General features: G+C 44.3%; 1 long non-coding RNA gene across 1 annotated transcript in view; it reads right to left on the minus strand.

The window, feature by feature from the left end:
* Nucleotides 1-2,893: 2,893 nt before the first annotated feature.
* LOC115080944 overlaps nucleotides 2,894-15,600 on the minus strand; it is an 84,395-nt gene continuing 71,688 nt past the window's right edge. The window contains exons 2-3 of the long non-coding RNA XR_003853707.1: nucleotides 4,051-4,116; nucleotides 2,894-3,294 (exon numbers count right to left, since the gene is read on the minus strand). This is a non-coding gene — a long non-coding RNA (uncharacterized LOC115080944). The remainder of the gene's footprint in view (nucleotides 3,295-4,050; nucleotides 4,117-15,600) is intronic.

A 15,600-nucleotide genomic window follows, 5' to 3' on the forward strand; every position in this document is an offset into this window, starting at 1 on the left:
CACAGATCCCTTGGCATATTGGGCACACAAGGTTTTAGTTTGGCCCGACCTTACCAAAGTAGCACACTACTTCCTTTCCTGCCTACCAACCAATGTGCCCAGAAAACAAGGTAGGCGATCTAAAAAAGCTGTTAGGAAAACACAAAAGGATTAGATGCCCAAGTCTTTTTCAATCTTTATTGCAGTGGAGATGTTTTTTTTTTTTTGCCTGACTCAGGCCGAGTTTCACCATCCATGTGACGGCTGCCTCAGGGGCTTAGACTCTCATTGAAACTTGGGACCATTAATGAAGCATCAAGCTTAGAAATCAATCTCATTTAAACCAATCCGTGATGGGAACAACTCTTAAATGCTCTGAAAAAGTCACAGTCTCGTGGGCTCTATTCAAATGACAGTGCCTCCACTCCCTGAAACGGATGTGTAGTCTCCACTTTTCATCAACTGTCATAGAGTTGGTACACACTGAACAGGACTGGCATGGTCAATGAGAACCTGAATTTGTATGTATGTATGGTATCAGGTAGAGAAGAAAAATCAGAATGTACTAATCGATCTCTTAATTTTCTAGCACGGGAGAAAGTAATCCATGGAAAAGACCGAAAAACATTATGTATTTGTAGAACATGCCAGTATTTAAAAATTGCTTTCTTTATGATCTTGGCTTCCGGTGAAAATGGTAAAATGCACGTTGAAATAGCAGAATCTTCATTGGGTCGAGGTAAAAACAACCATTCTCTATGAGACAATTTTGCCCGTAGATAAGCTTTTCCAATAAATTTACGGGGATATCCATATGTATTAGAAAAGCTTATGTCAATCTCATCATCAGCAGGTCCGGGAACGTGGGCCCTCGAGGAATGAGTACCAGTTCCAGACTGCGACCTGAAAAGCAAGAGAGAGCGAGGCCCCCGAGGAGCGGGTACCCCTGGTAAAGTCCGAGGAGGCAGAGTAGCAAGGTATGCCGAGATCGAATCCCATCCGCAGTGATACCTGGAGGCAGCTAGGTAGGAAACCCTTTGCTAACTCGATTAGCTAGCAAAACAAGAGACCTTAAATATCTGGCGATTATGATGTCTTCTCAGGGGGGATGCCCCTGAGGTTCGTGCCACAGCTGGTACTTGAGTCGTGGCACGCTCCGCACGTGCGCCCTAGGCCTCAGGAGAACATGGCAGAAGGCAGCATCTAGCCAGTCCGGGGATGCCGGAGGAGGTTGGCAAAATGACACCACAGTAGCCAAACTTCCATCAACCAAAGAGGGAGTCGCCAAAGAGGTAAGGTAGGTGGAGTGGAGATGTCGAGCAGTGACAGTCCCAACAGGATGGTCATCTGGAGGCAAAATCCAGGTGGGAGAGACAAGGCTGGGATACCCGGAACCAGAAACTAGAGGATCAGGATCAATTGGACACAGGAACCGAAGAAGGCTGGGACATCCGAAGACAGGAACCGAAGAACTGGAACATCCAAAAACAGGAACAGAGGAACTGGAACACCAGGACATGAGAAAGACGAGGACACAGGATCCATTGAGAGACCAGGAAAACAGAACAAAGACAAGGTAGCTCCCACGAAGAACAAAGGACCTTGAAGAAGTGAAGATGGACCTCGGAGCCTCCTGAAACAAGAGATGAGACAAAAAATCCAGGAGCAGGCAAGCTCCTTGCGAAGGCAATGAGGGACTGGTGAAGAGCCCTTTTATAGGGCTGAAGAGTCGATGAAGAAGTGACATCATCAAACAGGGCCGTGGGGCTTTTCCCACCGTGGGCCCTTTAAATACAGGAGAGGTGCCGCGATGCGCCTAAGGGAAAGCCAGGGCCAAGAATAGTGGCAGCGGCATCCTTGCCATGAAGATAATGGAGCAGAAGACAATGCTGGCGGAAACAGGCCATGAAGATGAGGCTGGAACTTAGGCAGCTCCATGCTGCAAAGGAGGAGGCAGCAGTGGCTTCCCTGCCATGCCGGGAGAGGTGGCATCAGCGGCCTCCGGGCTGCAAGGGAGGAACAACAGTGGTGCTCCTACTGCATGAAGGACAGTGGTAATGGTAGCAGCACTTGGGCCACAGTCGGGGCAGCATGTCGCCGACTCCACACTGCGAGGAGAAGCAGGTCTCGGCGGTGGCACCTAGGTCACAGGGAACAGTGGTGTTGGTGGCCTCTGGGCCGCGAGAGGTTGCTCACGGTTGGGACCAGTGAGCAGAATCGTAACACCTGTTAGTGTACTAGAATTTTCAAATGATTTTTGGTCATGATTCGTTAATATATTCACAAGGCCATTTAGACAGACACCTGTGATAAGTTAACTAGGGAATGAGACACTCAGTGCTTAGTTGGGGGTGTCCCAGGGGTGGACAGGAGGTGTTCTAGGGATGAACAGAGTTAACTGGAAAAATTAACTGGCTACCATCTTCAATATCATGAGTTAACCGATTAACTTATGTGGCTAACTCTGGTCAGGCTGTCCTAAAGTTAGCCTGATATATAATTAACTAGTAAACTTTTAGCTGGGGGAATTAATAATTGCCAGCAGCATGACCATGTTGTTTCTCCGATAGTTAGAGGCCAGAGAGCAGTAGTGGCAGTGCACCTTAAAAACATCAATATTACATTATAGGAAAATTAAAACATTTTTAAATGTCAACTTTGTTTTTATTTTAGAAGCAACAAATAAAAATAACATTGCAAATAATATAATAAATAAAACATTTTTCTTATTAAAATAACATACATATATTTTTAACATTTTCCAAATTTAAAACATCAAAAGAAAACATGCATACAATATTGCATCATAATCATATTTCAGTGTAAAATAAATTTTTAACAATAAATAATATATATAAAAATAACATTAAAAAAAAATGTATCAACAAATGGAAGTGAAAGGGAGGAAGATGGATATATAAGTGGGGGAGGGGAGCTCCAAGATAAGGCATTTGTCCTGGTCATTCCATATTTTGAGGACATGGAGTTGAGGGTGCAAGGGCATTGGAAATCCACTCTACCGCACTTGAAATGGGTGATAGGGTGGCCTTCATGCCCTGCAATTTCAACTCCAGGCTATCCAAACTGATTTTCACAGGCTGGATTGCCTGCAGGAACAGCTGCAGCAGACTATTTGAATCAGCTGCAACTGATCCTGCAGATTGATACAGTGTTGCCTGGAGGCCAGGACCAATGCCTTGATTGTTCTTGGTGGGGGAAGAGAAGAAATAGAGCTGTCCTCATCTGTACTGCTGAGTTTACCAGTTTGCTGGGTGGTGCTGGTGCCACTGGTTGTCAGTGTCATCACTGATTCTTCTGTTCAGATAAAGGAAAAAATTAGTAAGACAAAAATACACAGTTAAAAGAAGGATAACATTAATGTCTCAAAAGCAGCAGCAAGGAATCTATTATTAATTTAATATTCATTATAATAAATACAATTAAATTATATACTATTGTTTGTGTACTACTATCTAATCTAGAATAGACTATCAATAATGTACACATAATAGTCTAACATAGTACAGTAGTAGTAGTAGTAGTAGAGAGATAAGATAGAATTAATGATTTGGAGGAAGAAAATACTTATTTTATTATTTACTACTAGTAATATATCTTTCTCCAAACTATTGAAAAAATAATTCTCAATTAGCTATATATAACAGCAATCCAGCAACCATCTGCAATGTAACCTAAGCTATAGAACCACACCAAATAAAACATATCCTAACAGGTAATACAATAATAAAATAAGTGTAATTCTAGCAATAATGAAAACATGATGCATTACCAAACACACACATGCGTGCACACATACACACACAAACATACAACGAACATACCCCTTAATAAGCCAATGCAAACCAAGTCTATTCTGCCATAGCAAATGTCGATGATAATGAATGATGATGACACAATATACACCACAGACACACACACACAAACAATGGACACACTCTAGATTTCTTTGATTATTTACTTACTACTAGAGTAGAGCACTGAGAGTAGACTAGCAAGCATAGGCAACACAACAATCAGACAAAACTAACTAGTACTATTTTTTAAACTAACCTATACTCCAGTCTCCTTCTTCCGTCCTTGACCCAGAAAGCCCCACACTGCTACTGGTGTTACATGCTGTTAAAAGATATCATTAGAGAATAAAAATCACCATAACTTAAATTTGTTGTTCAGACAACAGCATGCAAGAAGACAAGATATCAGAAATGGCCAATTACATTTTTTTTAAATTTAATCTTTATTAATTTTTAACAATTACATCAAGATAATTCTCTTGACAATAAATCACATGCATACATTTGTAACTAACATGAAGAAAAGGATAAAGGAAATTACAGAAAGTTATGTAAGCATTTCAAGTCCACGATATAGGATCCAAATGGTCATCTTAAATCATAACCATATGTTATATTTTAACTTAGCAGCGGCAGGAGCTATCTCTAAGTATTATGAGGTGGAACAACCACAGACATTATCAAGACGTTGAGGTTAAGTCATGGGTGCTTAAACACACTATATTTAAGAATTGTCACACCAAAACTATGTTAATTGGGATAGCAGGAAAAAAAGGAATGATTTATCTCTGAACTTAAGATTCCCTTACAGATGCTTAATTAATGTAAAAGTTGCACCCATCTGTAGAACCTGGGGTTTTAATATCAAAAACGGCTTCCTCCTTTTCTGCGTGGATTTGGACACGTCTGGAAAAATCCTGACTTGCATCCCCTTACATTTTTCGGAACGATGTTTAAAAAATAACTTCAAAATCCATTCCTTATCCATTTCCAGAGCAAAATTGACTATCAGAGTTGCTGATTCAGCTTGGGTTTGATCTGATGTTTCCAAAAAGTCCATAAGGTTCAAAGCTACGGCTCCATTTTTTTCTTCAACTGGTTTCTTCACGAGATCAGGAATCTCACCAGATGCCTTTCTTAAATCCTCTCTCACAGGAACATAAAATGCTTGAGTGAGAGGTGGAATTTGATCTGAGGACACTTTCAATATTTCCTGTAGATATTTATTAAACATATCTCTTGGTATTATGTGAGAAACCTTAGGGAAATGGAGAACAAGTTCTCCATATTCTCAATTTTATTTAGCAAAGCCACATTATCTTTAATCATATGTTCTTGCTTATGTTTCACAGATTCAAACAATACTTTCTTCTCAGACTCGTGTATTGATAATTTTCACTGTATTTTCAAAAGATTTAATTCGAGCTTCATGATCGTCAATTTTAAGTCTAAGTGGCTCAGTTTGTTTTATCATCAGGTTCCCAAGCTCAACCATAGTTTCCCATAAAGATTCCAAAGTTATTTGTCCCATTCTTTGTTGACAATAAGAAGAAATATGTAAACTTAGCTGCTGTGGTGTGGATGTGTTCCCCAATTGGCTCAACTCCAATCCACCTCTGTCTGGGCTGCCAAGGATAGCTTCATGCCCACCGGACTGTTCTTCCATGCTGCTTTCTCCCAGTGGCAAACTCCCTGCAGGGCTTCCGGGTCACCTTCCGGGTCTCGCAGCATTGCTGGATTCCTTGGCGCCTCCCTCAACATCAGGGATAGCGTAGTCTCGGAGTCTGGCAGGAAACTCAGCTCCTCTCCTTCTGTTTCCTGCTCCCGCGCCTCCAATCCCAATGAAACTGCTCCTCGAAGAACGTGAGCGTCCATGGGGCCCGTTTTTGGCGCCTCAGGAGTGGCCCCAGGGAAGGTTTTCTCCTGGGCTTGCCTTTTCCTGGCTGAATGGGGCATTAAAAGGAAATCTTTTCAAGAAAATTTGCAGCCAATTACATTTTAAGTCCATCAATATAATAGTAATACAGAAATAAAATCATAACATAACATTATATTAAAATACAGCAGCATGCTGTATATATATGTAACAACGTTTAAGTTAAAATATTCCACTTTGGAAAGCAAACACCATAAACAATGCAATGAATGCATATACAACACATTGCATTTTCTTTATATGCTTAAGTTCTGATGCAAATGGGAGAAGGCCAAGAAAAAGCAATGTCAAACGCCTTCTGAAAATCCAAGTATACTATATCTACCGGTTCACCTTTATCCACATGTTTATTAACTCCTTCAAAAAAGTGAAGCAGATTTGTGAGGCAAGACTTGCCCTGGGTAAAGCCATGCTGACTTTGTTCCATTAAACCATGTCTTTCTATATGTTCTGTGATTTTGATGTTTAGAACACTTTCCACTATTTTTCCTGGCACTGAAGTCAGGCTAACCGGTCTGTAGTTTCCCGGATCGCCCCTGGAGCCCTTTTTAAATATTGGGGTTACATTTGCTATCCTCCAGTCTTCAGGTACAATGGATGATTTTAATGATAAGTTACAAATTTTTACTAATAGGTCTGTCATCTGCAACCCAGCCAAATGGGGATGTTGAAGGATAGATTTCAAAGAGGGAAGATTATAATAGGGGCTCTCCCTGTCCAGCTCGAGGAGTTACCTACCCAACTGCCTTCAGCCCAGGTCCACGTCACCATCTGCATGACCCGAATTGCTGAACCCGCACACCTGAAAGCCTAACCCTTAATAATCCAAGGATGTCAGAGCCTCTCAACATTTTATGTGCTCATTAAGGAGGTTACATATAGCACTGAAGATATCATAATAATCTGTGATTGACTATCATCTTGTCCTTATATGGCTGATGCTAAGCTAAAAGGAGTTCTATTTGTAATGTTATGATATAGTTTTAAACTGGTGATCGCAACCAAAACTCAGATTTGATCTTAAATGTTAACTTCCATACTCCCAAATTGCTGCCAGGTGTTTTTTAAGTTAAAGGGTATCATTAAACATGTCTGTACATTTCTGTGTACCAAACAATACTAAACTAAGGAAAATGATTGGCAGAATGTGTATGCCATCAAATAACAGTTTTGTACAGTAGATAGATGTAACAGCTGAAATTCACATGGAAAAGATATATAGTAAATATAAAAAGAGAGAGCTATCATAATGATAGAATGGTGAGTAATCTAGTTCAAGGCAGACATGGAATAACTCAAACATTGATCTCAGAATCAACTCTCATTCGTAATTAGTATAGACATGCATTTTGACCTCTAAGTCTCTCCCACTCCACCAAAAGGAAAAAAAGCCTCAAGGAGATGACAACACATATCTATCACATCTCAGTCATCACAACTGAGAGAGCAGTTTTAGAGCAGGTGGACCGCCTCAGTTATGATGGATGGGAGCTGAGACAGCTCTCAGGAGGATTCTGGTATATTCACAGTGAGCTATGACTTTATTGGCAAGGATTTGACAAGATCAGAGCACTTCCTGATATTTAGCTTTTTGGGGATTTTCATACCCTATGATTTGTTATATCCTGTGAAAGATTGTAACAGAGGTGGTAAAGAACCAAGGAATGGGGATGGCAGAGATCTAATAGGATGTGATGCTCAGAAATAGATCCTTAAGACTGGATAAACTTGGAGAAACCATGCGAATCTCCCTGTTGGTATCTTGACTTAGCAACATTGACAGAATGCCTTAATTTAAATAAATCTGCATCCCAGTAGATGGAATAGTTTAACATAAGCCTAGAAGTTCCATACAACTGTTCTGTGCAATACTAGAGATTCATCATATTTCTGGGTAGATCTAGCTGCTGTAACAGCAACTTATCATACAGAGATGATAGTTTAGAAAATTATACACAGTACTATAAAGAAATTCAACAATCATTAATGATGAATTATGTCAATTTTAGCATGGAAAGCATGTGCTACCCCAAATGAACAGTAAATATGATTGTATTTTAATCAGTGTTCTTTCCTAGGGAATAATAAAATGTGCCCATAAATGCCTCCATTATGCAAAGTTGCATCTCATGCCCACAGTCTGATATGTACTATATATATTTAATATAAACTTGATACTTGATATATATTTTCCAAGCATTTATGTTTTTATTTAACACCAGAAGCTGGGCCTCCACTTGGCAAATACCAACCAAATATCAACTATACAAAAGGGAAATAATATTCAGGCACCATCTAATATGTTTGAAAAACCTTCAAAACTTACTTAACACAAAAATAACATATTCAAGTTATTTAGAAGGGCACAGATAAAAATATTTTATGTGTGCAGGAGTCAGAGTCTATCTTTAGTCTCTAAACCACTCATCTCTGCCTTTCTTAGTCCAACCACCTAGATACTGTTGCGTTCGTGCCTATTCTCACCCTCGCTCCACCCTCTCTACCTTGTGGCGACTCCCTTCAGGTCTGACGGACAGATGTGGCCGCAGCTTCTCTTCGCCATTTTCTTCCTGGAATCCCCGGGCTGGCCTGATGCTATGGATCCGCCATGTTCCTGATGACCTATGGGCGCGCGCGCTCCAGACTTTGAACTAGCAAGGGTGCGAACCTCGGGGGCATCCCCCCGTAGTGACGTCATCCGCTTCCAACATAAAAGGTCTATGATTGCTAATTCAATTCGCATTAGCAAGGAAAAGGGTAGGAACCCCTTCCTCGCAACTCTCGGGGAATCCTTTCTCCACTGCTCTGCCTCTACAGACTCACCTAGGGGTACCCACTCCTCGGGGGCCCCGCTCTTTCTCTTCTTGATTTCAGATTGTTGGACAGGTTCCGGTACTCGCCCCTCGAGGGTCTATGTTCCCGAATACTCAGAAGACTCCTATTGCCTGGAGGCGATTGCAGATGTGAACACAGTGAGCCCTATTACAGACAGGAACTGGTACTCGCTCCAAGAAGGCCCATGTTCCTAATCTCTAAGACTCCCTTCAGTCTAAGACGTTATCGCAGGTATGGAGATCGTGAGTTACCATTGCAATTAGGAACCGGTACTCGCTCCACGAGGGCCTATGTTCCTAATACCTTTCTCAGACTCTCTTCTTCCTCAGAAGATATTGCATACCTATATCTTATGGATTACTCTTACAGATTAACAGATAGGAACCAGTACTCGCTCCACGAGGGCCTTCATTCCTAAATCTCTCCTAGCCTCCTGTTCCAGAAGCCATCCCATACACAGTTATTGTGAGTTCTATTTCAGACTGCCTATAGGAACCAGTATATGCCTGCGGCTCCTGTTCCTGAATACTGAAGACTCTCTGTTGCATAAGAAGACATTACAGATATCTACAAGTATGAGCGTATCATCTACCACTGGTTATATGTTCAGCATACCTTGTCTACTCACTACCTATAGTCTCTCCTTACAGCTCAGCAACTCAGAGCTCATAATTCCATTATCTGAGGGACTTCAGCCCTGCTGGGCACATCAGCTCACTACTGTCACCTCTGGTGGTTCTACTTCCAGTCTAATAAAGAACTATCTGTGTTTGTCTCAATACTCCAGCCTAGCCGGTGGTAACTCTCAGGATCTCCACTTGAGGGCGCTGTCATCTGCCATCAGCCCAGGGATTCACTATTTCTACTAAGTGTTACTCCTTAAACTAATAGAGCGGTATCATCATCTGCCACTCTATGGGAGCCAACCCACATAAGACCATATCAGATAGCCTACTCCCCATGAGGATCATATAGGTTGCTGGCTCCTCTTTCTACAGGAACAAAGCATAATACTTTGCCAACTCCTCCCTTCTGGGGGAGCAGAGCACTAACAGATTGCTAACCTCTCCTCCTACCGGAGCCAAGCCTATCAGATTGCCAACTCCTCCCCTCGGGAGGAGCTGATCGATATCAGATCGCTCACCCCGCCCCCCTGGCGGGGTGAACGCTAACAGAAACACAATTTTTATTTGTCTTCCTGAGATCTCTACCAAAATATATTTATTCTTGCTCATTTCAGGGGCAGTACAGTGGCTTTAAAGAGGAACTGTTGCAGTGTTCTGAGAGGACCCTATCCCAGCCAGGATTAATATGACACCATCACTTCAAGGGCACTGCTGCTCATAACATTCTGATGGTGTGGGGAGAGACTTCCCCTAGTCACAGAGCTTACTGTTCCTGCTGCTTACACAGGGTGCCACCAGCACTAAAACCAACCCTACACTTGGTGACGTAACCAGGCAGCCCCAACATCCTGGGTTCTATCCCACCCCCGCCCAGCTGGGTCATCCACCCCGTAATTGCACACAGACAGAATGAAAAACCTCAGTCATCACTGTGATGCAAATTGGCCGTAGCCGTTTATTAGATGATCCTAACAAGGGGAATCTAAACTTGCTGGCGAGTCCTATTACTAACTGCAGGGGCGGTGCCGAGGACTCTGTCCCCTACCGCCCTAGTGGAATATGAAGGGGGGCGAGAGGGAGGTCGCTTTCCCTGCGGGCCCCCCATCTAGCAGCAGAGTGCCGCTGCTAGAGGGACCCCATCTGGCCGTCACGCAGCAGGCCCCACTGGGGCCCCTCGCAAATGTGCCAGGCCATCAAAAATCATCAAGACCCACTCCCCATGCCTGACATGCATCTTCAACAGCCATCATCAAGAGGCAGCCCCTAGGCCCCTCTATCAGTGCCTATCAGCCTCATATGCAGCATTCATCGTTATATTAATCTTCCAGGACTCAGTCACCACCACCATCTGGATCCCATTGTGTGTGGGCTGAGAATAAACCCTCAGCCCCTCAAGACATTCTCCCCCCCATACCAAATGACTAAGGCCCCTGCATTACACCTGTGAATACCCTCTGCAAGGCTTCAGAAACAGATCGTTTGCTATGTCAGATAAATGTGCTCCGTCCGGAGTGTATAGTTCTGCGCAATGTAGACCTACCCACACATGCCTCAGGTGATGACCACCATGGCGCTGCAGCGCCTTAGCTATCTGCCTGTTGAATTTGATGAGGTATCTCCCCCACCATCCCAATCCCAACAGCCTCCGCTGGGGTATGATTTCTGACCAGCAAATTCTGGAAGATGGCCATGCTGTGATGATGTGGCTCAACTCATCCCAAATCATGTTCAACAGTGAGCGGTAGTGTGAGGCAAGTTCTCTCTGTTTGCAGCATAGGCCAGAACTGGTGCCAATGCATGCCCCTCTGACCCAGCCATTCGATAGTCCAGCCTTGGTCAGTCAACCCCAGGTCGAGGCTGAATTTCCCTCTCACAGCCCATCTATGCACATGGTTGATGAATGAGGAGCCCACAATCCACGCAGAACGGCGACGGATGGCAGCTGCAAGTGAAATGAAACTTAAGTCTTGGATACACCCAGGACGCTGCAAGCACAGAGGAGCTGTCATCACACCTGATCTATAATGCGAATGGCCCTGGACGTCCATTGGCCCATCTGCTGTATGGCAGCATATCAGGGATATCTGAAGACAAGGATATCTGAAGACGAGGACATCTGAAGGCAGGACAGACGCGGACACAGGAACCGATGAGAGACCAGGACATGGAACGAAGATGCAGGCAAAGGATCAGGAACCACAGATGAAGACAAGAGAATTCCCATGAAGAAACAGAGTGCCTTGAAGAAGCAAGGATAGACGTTGGAGTCTCCTGGATGAAGAGCTGGAACAGCAGAAACTCCAGGAGCAGGCAGCTCTTTGCGAAGGTGCAGATGGACTGGCAAAGGACCCTTTTATAGGGCAGAAGAGGAAATGCCTGGATGACATCCTCAGGAGGGGCCGCGGGAAGACGCCCTACGCGGGTCCTTTAACAGGCTGGAGGAGGCATGGCCGTGCGCCTAAGGAGGCAGGACCCTGGAGAGCGGCATCTCTGCTGCGAAGAAGGAAGCTGGAGGTGACACTAGGCTGCAGAACAGGGCCCAGCGTAAGAGGTGGCTTCCTTCCGCAGAAAAGGAGGCTGGGGGCGGCTCCATGCCGCATGGATGGAAGAAAACGTGCGGCAGCCTCTGAGCCGCAAAAAAGGAGGACAACAGTGGCCTTCTGGCCACGTGGAAGCACGGCCGCGGCAGCCCTGCCTGTTGCAGAGGAACAGTGATGTCGGTGGCCTCCAGGCCATGCAGGCAGAATGACGGCAGCTTTGACCTCCACAGAGCGCAGGAGATGGCGTTGGGAGAGCAAGCAGGCTGGGTGAGAGTCTGCTTTTAGACCTAGCCTTGAGCAGAATCGTAATAACTAGTATCTGCTTAGAGGGGATTTCTCCTGGTGCAGTAAGAACAGACCATTCACTCTTATTTATTTATTTAAAATCTTTTCTATACTGTCGTTTAGTATGCACCATCACAACGCTTTACAGATAGGCACATATATTTAATGTTCAGCTTGGGTAATATTTTCTAAAAAGTGCCAATAAAGTTTTGGTTACATGTTTGAATAATACAGGCTATATGATAGGTGACATGGATCTTGCCCATTTATATGATTAATAGGGTAACCGTACAAGTATAGTACTTAATACTATCTTTCTCTAGCATTAGTAGTTAAGTATGTGAGAAATCAAATAATAAAATATGCAAATACGCATCTAGGTGACTTTTGCTGTGTGTTGGTGTTCAGTTGCCTGTTAGTTCATATTTCTTCTTCTCCGTTCTCACTGTAAAATGCTTTTTTGAACAGCCATGTTTTTAAACTTTTTTGAAGAGTTTTAAATCTCTCTGTAATCTTTTTTCCAGGGGCAATGTGTTCCACAATATTCGTCCAGCTAAGGATAGTGCTCACTCTCTAACTTGGGTCAATCTTGCTGTCCTGACCGAAGGGATGGTTAGAAGGGCTTTATTGGCCAATCTGAGATTTCTCTGGGGGACATGTAAGCGTAGCGCTGTGTTTAACCAATCAGCTTTTTCTTCATTAATTAGTTTGTGAATAGTGCAAGTGTTTTAAATTGTACCCTTTGTTCTATTGGCAGCCACTGTAATTCGGCAAGTGTTTGCGTGATGTGATCTCTTTTACTTTTACCAGTAAGTATTCTTGCAGCGGAATTTTGTAATATTTGGAGTGGTCTTATAATTGAATACGGTAATCCCAGAAATAGTGTGTTCCAGTAATCTGAGCTACCGAATATAAGAGCCTGCAGAACTGTTCGAAAGTGTGTTTGGGTTAATAAGAGTTTTAGCCTCCTGAGGACCATAAGTTTGGCGTAGCCTTCTTTAACTTTCAGTGATATGTGATATGTTTTTTTTTGGTTTTTTTTTTTTAACTTTCATTAACTTTCTTGGGCGTAAAGCCAAGTATGATTTCACAGCCACCACCAGACATGTTAATAGACCCTTGACTGCTGCCAGAGTAATGACTTGACCACAGGCTTCTTGGTCAGTCTTTGAATGCTTCAATGTCAAGCATAGCATGCCATTCGAGACGCTGATGTCCTCCCGCAACAAGCCACGCATCTGAGATGCCTTCTGTGATGGCACAGTGAACTCTCTATCATACATGGCACTAAAGAATGTGAGTGCAAACGTGACTCGAAAGAGTGCAGTCTCAAACTTGCTCGACACTACTGAGGGCATGACGCTCCACAGTGACATCAGCAGGTCATGGGTTGATGGCCTCTGTGTGTCATGTCACGGTACAGACTCTTTTGCTCAGTCCAGTATTACTTTTTACTGTGAAGTACTGCTCTGCTCATCCAGTTTCCAGCTTTGCAAAGAATGCCCATGACCTTGACCATGTTCCTGTATACCCCACGCTGCTTGGTATGCACGATATAGCTAATTAGTAGGTTCTCAGGAACCCGGCAACCGGACCAACCGCAGTGAGGAACGCCTTCTATACGCATTCCAGGTGAATGGATCGAGCGATCTTCCCAGCATCTCGTATGCCTTTCATTTCCAAAGGACCATAGCTGCTATGGAACCTCTCTGCCAATCAGCTCCGCTTGTGGCACCAGCTTCCTGAACAGAGAATCAGCAATCTCATTATGCATACCAGGAATGTGCTTCAACTGTGGCACAGTGCTCATTCACAAGCAGATTAATACGAACTCCCACAGCAGCTTTGACACAGGAGGCACTTGGAGGTCTGCTTGTTTATCGACTGTACTACTGCTGTGTTGTCACACCATAAAACCCCCATTGGCAACTAAGGACATCACCTCAGATGTGCAGGGCAACTACAATTGGACTAGCTCAAGAAATGTGATATTCCTGGTTAAGCCAGTCATTGCCCAATGGTCTTGCCATAGCGCTGCACACCAGGCGCCTTTGAAGTACAAGCTGAAGCTGGTGCCTTCTGATGCATCAGACTACAACTGAAGGTCGTCACTGCTAATTGGCCTGGGAAGCCACACTAAGACACCATTGAAATCCCTGAGGAATTTAGACCACAAGGATAGGTCTTCTTTGATTGCCTTGCCTATACACAGATGGTGGTGGTCACATACTAGGCCCACCATGGAACGGATCCTGCGCATGGAAATAACTCGCATTGCAAAGGTCAAACTGCCTATGAGGGACCTCAAATGCCTCAATGTGACTTTCTTACTTCACATGGTGACTGCCACCATATCAGCCAGCCTCACCAGCTTGTTGCTGGGGAGTCTTGATTCCATGCATGTGGAATTGAGATTGATTCCCAGGAATGTAAAGACCATTACCAGGCCTTGTGACTTGTCTGCTGTCAATGGGAAGCCAAATCTCTGCGCCAAACTGTGGAACGTGTTGAACAACCTGCCGAATTCGGCTGTGTACCTTTTTCCTATGAACAGGAAATCATCAAGGTAATGGACCAGAGATGCTAGCCCGGTGGCCTCAGCAGTAGCCCAGGAGAAGGAAGGTGCTAAATGTTTCAAAGTAGGCACAGAAGATTGAGCATCCCATTGGCAGACCACTTGTCACAATAGAAGCTCCCTTCAAAGGTGAAACCAAGCAGCGGGAAACTGCTTGGGTAAACAGGGAGCAGCCAAAATGCAGACTCTATATCCGCCTTTGCCATCAGAGCACCCTGTCCGCATGACCGCAGCAACTCTAATGCTGTGTCAAAGGATGAATACTGTACAGAGCAGAACTCTAAGGGGATATGGTCATTTACGGAATTCCCCACCTGATGGGAAAGATTGTGTATCAACCTGTACTTTCCTGGCTCCTTCTTTGGTATGACTGCTAAGGGAGACAGGACAAGAAGGTCCAACAGGGGCTCGGTGAATGGACTAGTTATCTGCCCCAGATGAACCTGCTTCTCGAGTTTCTCCCTGTTGACACAGGCCAAATTGCACGCAGAAGGGGCAGTAATGACCCTGGCGGTTTGCGGCTGACCTGTTTGGGGGATGAGAAAACTGTCTCGGAAAGCAATCTGCAGAGTATTCACCCCGATCCTGTCTGGGTAGCATGCTAACTATGGGAGCATGGCCTGCCACTTAACAAGGTAGGGGCGATAGACAGAACCCGCCCTTTACTTATCTTTATATGGGCATTTGTTCCCCTGGTGCGGTGCTGCGCATCGATTGCAGACGTGCTTGTACCTGCAATCTGCGTTGGAATAGGCTCCCCGGTTAAATCTCCAGCACGTGTCATTGGGGATTTGCAGGTGCTTGGCTTGTGCACTTCGTGCCTGTTCACTGCAAAAGGGCCAAGCTCCCGGTTTGGCATTGGGAGTGTGCAGGGTCATTTCCATAAGCCAGAGGCCAACATCCTGTCTTCCCCAAGACCTAGTGGGCTTTCTGGCCATTCTTTCCTGAAAGGCTTCATTGTAGTTCAGCCATGTGAACCCGCTGTGCTCCTTGCAAGGGCACCAAGATG

This window comes from Rhinatrema bivittatum, chromosome 1 (assembly GCF_901001135.1).
Source record: "Rhinatrema bivittatum chromosome 1, aRhiBiv1.1, whole genome shotgun sequence".
Classification (NCBI taxonomy): Eukaryota; Metazoa; Chordata; class Amphibia; order Gymnophiona; family Rhinatrematidae; genus Rhinatrema; species Rhinatrema bivittatum.